Consider the following 8,346-nt stretch of genomic DNA (forward strand, 5'->3'; position numbering starts at 1 on the left):
CATGTAAATAGAAGACAAACAAGTGTACTCTTACTCCTTTTTTTTTTCCGCTACGATCAAACATGCCACGGTCAATTCCATCCGTACAATATATGAATTATAATTCACATAATTTAATATGCATGTTTTAACTGTCTGTCACTGGCCCAGTGACTTTTGGTGAAATGCATTTAGGCAGTCTTTGACTGGAGTTGGCACAGCCAAGGCAAGTTACAATATCTCGTCAACTTGATGGTAATTCCCGTTATCAAACAACAAAGTCCTCAGGACCGGCAGTTTTCTTTTGTTTCATGAAAATTTTGTTAAAGCAAAACAGTAGAAGTAGCAGTATAGAGAAATATAGGTAATTTTGGGGCCTGAATTTTTACTTCATTGTAACAAGAATTATGTTACAACTGTGCTCATTGTAACAGGAGTGCACTGTGCACTGGAAGCTTTAGTAAGAAAGGATCTCTGACTGTTCACTCTTCTGTAGACCCGTTGCACAGTTACAAATAAAGCTTAAGTAAGTTTACTATATGCAAACTGTAAGTGCAAGATGACAGATATGTTTAAAGAATAAGGAAGAAAGAGCTAGAACTTTAAGATATATATAACAATGTTTCCACATGAAAACTTGATGAGTAACCATGAATTGATAAGAAATAACATGATAAAAATAATAATAATAAAACACAGCAATCTTTCTCTGTCCAACTGTGATAAGTAGCTCTATTTTATGCAATGAGGCAATTATTTTCAAAAGATGCTTTGATGAATCGCTACCATTTGCTGATAATAAGTGAGGATGTGGAGGGATTTATGACGTGTAAATATTTGTACATAGAATTTGACAAGTACGTAAGAGATGCTTAATGGGAGATTATATCAACTACTGATAAATGCATGTGTACAGTATTCGGTGTCATTGCTCCATAAACTTTGGCCAAGTGTACAAGACACTCTCCTCACGATGAATGCTATCTAGACCTCCGGCATGACTTCACTTGTAATCAGCTCGGACTTATCATTCCCCAAAATATTTATAGAGATGCCGCAAACATTGTTTGAATTCTCTTTGAGGGGGAATATAATGAGACGACATCAATATGGGAAGGGGTGTCTGTCTTCCAAAGCCCTCTCATACAATATAACAATCAGGTACAACATACTTTGCCATACTTTTTTTCTTTTTATGGAGAAACATGTGTACATGTATATCCCCTTTGTGAAAATTTGACAGCCAGCAACGATGTTAGAGATCGGCAAACTTTTCGGTAATCCTACAGCGAGAGAAAGAGATAATGGAGTCTATCCCTGTCAAAACATGTTGCCAATAATACTGCTGGTTTTGATAACTACCTGGAAAACAAACATTGCTCCAAACTATGTGGGTGAACCTCCGTGACACAGTTTTGCTGACTCAGAGAGTGAACTTTTTTTTTTGTCTTTCTTTTTCGTTTTGCTTTGACTTGGGGTAAAAATGTACAATGTATCAAGGCACAGAGCAAGCTGGTACCAGGTACGGGGTTATGTCTCATAAACTAGTAACAGAGATATTCAAACCCTCTTCATGTGGTACAATTGCAGTAGCCCTACTTTCCAAGGTTTTTGAAGTCAACATCAAATTTTCATCGTAGGACAAATTTGCTGCTAATCCAGGCATGGGATCTGCTCAAGTTCAAATTAAAATGTATTCAGATTTGTCTGTGAAATTTTTCATCAGTATCCTCTGTATAAAGTTAACTTTCCACAGTCCCTTTTTGTTCAAAATGGCCTACTTTTCATGTATTAACATTGCGTTGTGGCTTTGAAGTAAAAACTTGCACATAAATGTGCAAGAGTTATTTCAAGTTGCAATCAGATTGTATTTTTTTCATATAACCACACTTGTTTTGCAATCAAGTTCTTTCACTTTCACATGTAATTATGTTGCATTGCCCTTCATTTCTTTCTTTTTTTTCGCTGTACTGATACCCAGTCCTGTGTTTCATTTGCTTGCATATTTCTAGGGATACAGTTGGGGAAGTTATTGAAAAATGCATTGTACAACATGTATAGAGAAAAAAAAAATTGGAAGTCATTGTACTGGATCAAACTTTTACAGATGCAGAAGTGTGTCGTGTTTTAGACTTGAACTGTAAAAAGTAAAAAACGTGTATAAAGTACTGTATCATTTACATTTGTGCTCTTGCATTTCTGTGTCGTGTTTCTTGTGTCTGTGTGTGATAGAAAGAGTGAGAAACTAAAAGAAAAAGAAGGAAAGAGAAATGTGATCCATAACTCCAGCCAAACATAACACAGAACTTTCATTTCATGGGACTTGTTTATTATGCTGAGGCAATCTTGGAAAAGAAATGGCAGTTTGTGATGATAGATATCACCAGCGTTCTATTCATTAGTCGGTCTTTTGATACTCCTTTTCCTGAAATCTTTGTCATGTTTGCAAAAGCCAGACAATGGCATTCTCTGCGGAGTCCATGACATGGTCCTTGGGACCTTGATATTTTTTGCAGTGTCCTCCAAAGATGGGCTCACTAGTCCCACATGTTTGTGTATGCGTTAGCACTGAATTTGATAACTTTCATAAAGTGCACCACCACCAACTGTAATCATTCAGTCTCGTCAAGTCAGAAATCTTCACATGTACTTTTCTCTTTTGTAAGCACCCAGAAACATCTTGTTCCAAGTTTCACAACTGATCTCGTTTCCAACAGAATAACTTGTTTCATCACTGATGGCTAACTTTTTGAAGCGATTCACATCAAAGAAAAGCGTTCTTGTTTGTTCAGTATGTGCGGGGCTCCTCAGATAATACCACTTGTCACATGTTCATTTGACAAGAAGTGAGCGGCAGTTGTGCGATTATCTTTTGCGATGCCAAACACGGAGATACAGTGGGCCAAATTTGGTCGCAGAAGCATCCTCACGGCTGATAAGTGGAAGTCAAACAGGTTGAAGAAGTCATCATGTGTGCCCGATCAAAGGCTGCTAATCCCACTTATCTGGGTTGCTGTTTGGTCAATCATGATCTGCGTTGACAAGTGTTCTTCGTTGCGTGATAACAGTTATCACCCCCACGACCTGCTTGTTGCCGTAGCATGGAGCTGGAGCGATAAATTTATCTCCTGCTCTAACTGTTTCCAAATGCCAAGATGGTGCATACCTTCTTTGATGACTTGTACATACAACCTGTATATGTATAAGCGGTGAACTTTACAGAGTTTTCATTTTTACGGATTTCACGAGGGGACATATATTTGACAGCCAGAATAGGACTGGGACAGGTGGTGACATATGGCCTTACTCTGTCAATGTGAAACATTCTAATCCTTGCATCCGTTCTGCAAAACACATGGCAAAACATGTCCAATTCAATCCAATCCAATGCCAATCCAGGCAACTTATATCGAAATTTAACTATATCCAATCATATTAAGTGTATAGATATATATGTATCTAATTGATAACTGGGCTCAGAATTTAACTTCATTTCATCTGAAATTTTGTTATAACGATGTTCGTTACAACATTGTACAGCTGTATTGTACAGTGCACTGTACTGTACAATGCAATGCAATGCAATGCAGTTATACACCCGTCAGAGAAACAACACGTTTGTGTAAGCAGCGATTCTACCAACACACCCAATATTTATGAACGTTGAAAGGCAAGATGCGTTACACATTACAAAACGCTATTTTGCCGACTTGTCAATCATAATCATATATGCAATCAGGCCAGTGTTGAAATACCATTAGCAGGGTGTTTTTTAGGCATGTGCCCACACTTTTTTTGTCACAAAGCAATGCTGAGTGCCCTTGGAGCGTGGGTATATTGGTTTCTAGCATCCACACTTGTTTAACCCTTTTTGCACCAATGAGTCAAATACTGAATGCACAAATTTCACATACATATTGTACATGCCCATGTACAAGAAATCAATGTGGCACACAGAGAGTTGAAGGGACTGTACAGTTCTGGTTGAGGTGAGGATTTAGCTTTTAAAGATAATATAAAGTTTTGGTACCTCAAAATTTCCCTGAGTTTCCTTGTCTTAGTTTGTGTTTCAGGTTAAAGTACCTTTCATATAACTAACACTGTGAGACTTACTCGCCCCAAAGTGATCTCATGTCACAGTAATCATGCAATAATGGTTTTGTACAATACGTGTATACTGATTCTCGCGGTACTGCGTCAAGTCAAACTAACGGCTCGTTCGAATTTTTCAGAGCCCGCTCTGCTCTGGTTGTGTAATTGATTTGTGTAATTTAATGTGGCCCTTGAGCAGAGAAACCAATACTCTGAAAAATCTTAAACCAATTACTGTAAAAGTGGAAATTTTCGTCATGTTGAAAGTTTCGTGCATTTCACGCAACTAGAAACTAGCGCGGAAATAAAAGCACGCATATATTTTTGCTTGATATATATGTTCCTGGTGCATGATGTCTTGATTCCGCGGAATTAAAAACACGCGAAACTCTTCTTACCTGGCTAAGCGCAAAAAATTACTCACATGAAAATATCCACTTTTACAGTACACTGAATATAGTGTTAATGACACAATAGGAGTCTCCATACATGTACAATGTATTTCAGAAATGTAGCAGTGCAATTCCCTTACAATACCGCTTGCTTAACAAGTTCACCAATGTAAAATCTATGCATGCCTTCTATGCATCTTCTTTTGTTCTGCTTCCGTGAGCTCTAACTCATGCATTCTTATGGTGAGGTTGCCATGTCATCATCCTTGTTTATTGCAATTTGTCATAAATTTTTGGAAACATTCTTATTCCTCCTCCCGATCATGAATTCTGAAACTCTGTACTGGTACTCGGTATAACTAATTTATAGTTGTTCAAATGTAAAAGTCTGAAAATCATCCGGAGGTCTCCCTTAAAGGGGTGGTACAGTATTGGTGGAGATGAGAATTGGGCTTTTAACTTTTTGCGAGATACCAAGAAAACACTTATGATATAGTACAGAGCATACCATTTTAAGAGGAATTCAAAGTTTATTTGATGAAAATCGCGTTTGGAATGACAGAAACATCCAAAAACGTAGTAAAACAAAGCGATCGTAATAAAGTGTGGGTCCCACACTGTATTAGAATCACTCTTTTGGGGATATCTCAGCCATTTCAAAACCAATTTTCATCAAATAAATGTTGAATTTCTCATAAAATTACATGCTCTTTCATATTTCATAAGAGGTTTCTCATTATCTCACCAAAAAAATGTTAGAAGCTTGAAATTAGGTCTCAACCAAAACTGTACGATCCCTTTAATTGCAAACAATAGGGCCTACTCGTTTGTATTCAGGTAGCACCGGCAGGAAACTGTGCCAGGAACTCTCAAGTGCAGTGGATTCGGATCACAATCCATTTGCTGTGATTTCCTCTGTGGTAATCTCCTGGAAAAATGTTGAGTCCCTATATGACTTGTGGTCGCTAATGAAGGCTAAAATGCTGTCTGGCTTCTACTGAATCGTATGCATTTGAAAAACTTTACAATGTACTTCTGAACCTAGTGCTGAACCTCGAAGTACTTTCTAAATGATGACACTTCACTTGTAATTGGAGTAGGCAATGTGTGCTTCATGTGAGGTTGAAATGTTTCCCCGCAAACAGTTATCTGAAATAGAAAAATGATCACTTCATTTTTTTCCCCTTTAATATTATGTCAGTGCTCAAGGAGTCCAGGATTGTTCTTGATTTGCCTATGTCAAATTAAATCATAGCCACAGATTGAGCACTGTGCCATGTTTTGCCATGCATGTGCACAGCCAGCTCTGCACACTCATCAAAGTCTTGTATCTGCTAAAGATTAAGTAAATTCTTGGGCATGAATGTGAAGAGTGTTTTAATTACATCATGAAATTCACAAATTATTGCCTGCAGACATCTAAGCTTGTCCTTTAATCTCAACAGCCTTGACTAATTACATGGTGTAGGTGATCCGAGTATCCTCTCGGATCACCTATCGTATCTGTACGTATTCTTAATTGATTGTAGAATTGATTGCATTTGATGCATTTGTAATACTACTGTAAAAGTGGATATTTTCGCGCGAGTAATTTTTCGCGCTCAGCCAGGTTAGATGAATTTTGCATGTTTTATTAAATTCTGAGGAATCAGGACATTAACTACTGGAACATATGGCTTGCAAAAACATTTGTGTGCTTTTTTATTTTCGTGCTATCTTCTGGTTGTGCGAAATGCCTGAAAATTTTCACACCGTGAAAATTTCCACTTTGTATGATGGATACACAAGTACCTTAATAGAAGATCGAAACATTGGTCTCTTGCTAAAAATAGGTATGATGTCGTAAATACTGCATGTAACAGCCTCTATGTTTTGATCAAAATGGGACAAAGGCATCTGTTTGTCTTGCTTTGGTGTATGTGTGTGTGTGTGTGTGTGTGTGTGTGTGTGCGTGTGTGTGTGTGCGTGTGAGTATGCGTGTGTGCTTTTTTTTTTTTTTTTTTTTTTTTTTTACATTAATAAAAAAGACAATTGCCTGGTTATAGTAGTTATGGAGATGGGGGGTGGGGGGGGGGGGGAGGGGGGGGGGGGGAGGGGGGGGGGGAGAGAAATTCCGGCTCAGAGGTCCTCTTTATTCTGATTTTCCATTGTATTTTGCACTGTGCTAATTGATCCCTTCACAATGGTTGCATCGAAGTTCATCTTTCATAACACTTCACACTGCACTTTGGCATGGGCTGAATTAAGCAGCACAACTACCACAGGATGCACTAACAGAACATAACAGACAGCTCTTCACACAATATCCTCCCTTTTTCTCCAAAACGTCACATGACGAGAGAGGAAATTGGTACCAAATGTCACAGGATTTGGTTCAAAACTGGCTACAGGATTTGGCTGGGAGGATCGAAAGTATCTCAGTTTCCTCTCCTTCAGTGTTTCTGTCTAGTGTTTATTTAAGTGGTGAGGTAAATGTTCCTTTGCTTGTTAGATCTTGGTTTGAAATTTGAGACAGTTGTCTGTCAACCTCATGAGCTGCCACGATCAGCTATATTGAAACCGAAAATAATGATGCCATCTTCTAAAAAATTGCAATCCTCCTTGGAAGCAAATTAATCGGTGTCCACACCACACTGACACTTAGTCATGTATGGACGTGATGCTGATGATGGCGATGTCTGGTTAACATTCCGAAAATTCTGAAGATTCTGAAGAAAGAACACTTCTCTTTTTATACATGTATTATGTATGTATACACTATTTTTGTTGTTGTTTTGTCTATTAAGTCTACAGTACTACCAAGAGCACAGCAATAAAGGTTTCCTACAAAGATGAATTAGAAACTTATTAGTGAAGAATTTATTTTCATTTTTAACTGCAAATCATTTACCACAAAAATACATTGTATCTAAATCAATATACAAACCATACAAGCCTATGCACTGTCATCATTCGACAGTGTACCATGCACTGCATACCAAAACTGGTGCAAATCACAATACCCAAATGGATATATTTACCTAGCAAGCATGAAGAATCCATTACCAACAATGAACCTTCATCGATAGTAACTACTAGGTAATCCAAACAAGTAGCAACCCCAGTGAGTTGGACACATGTACAGTTGATGTAAGCCAATTGTATTCAGAACAGACCTGCTGGAATACTGGAGGACCGTTTTGACCAATTTAGAGAGGTCCATATTAATGCAAACACAAAGTGCACAGTGTAACTGCACTACTTGTACAACACTGTTGTTATAACAATACATATGTATTAGTAAATGAAAAGAATAAGGATTTGCAGTTATTTGCACCTTTTCGAGGGTACTTCCATTCATGCCCTAACAAAGGCCATCAATGCCCAAATGCACCATGAATGACCCCTGTATTAAACAATGTCATGTAGTACCATACATTTCCTTCCTACAGCTTCTTATTCCACATTGAAGTTCCCTTTCGGTTAAATGTCAAAGACACAATTGACCACCACTTCTTTCATTCTGAACAATTGGTTTATCTCCTCTGACAGTCTGTGCCAAATTTCTATGCTCATTTCCTGAGCCCTGGTAAATTGATGAAAATGAAACTGTTACCTAAGACAAACAACTGATTTCGGTCCAAGTTAAAAAAGTTATTATCTGGAACACACTGTTTTTCATTTATTCGGAACCATTGATAGTAAATGCATTCTGTTGGGATCAACATAACTCAAAGTGATCAACTGACATGAATAAGGGTGAGAGAGACAACTACGAGTGAGGCTACAAACCAGCTCTAGATGGCGGGAAAAAGTGGTCAAAACTTTGCTGACATTCCGAACTGAGTCTAATCAATTAACCCTTACTGTACTGGGCTATTTGGCTCCATGAAAATACTGGAGG

Source organism: Diadema antillarum, unplaced genomic scaffold (assembly GCF_040938485.1).
Source record: "Diadema antillarum isolate AM-2024a unplaced genomic scaffold, OU_Dant_1.0 seq00001089_RagTag, whole genome shotgun sequence".
NCBI classification, from domain to species: Eukaryota; Metazoa; Echinodermata; class Echinoidea; order Diadematoida; family Diadematidae; genus Diadema; species Diadema antillarum.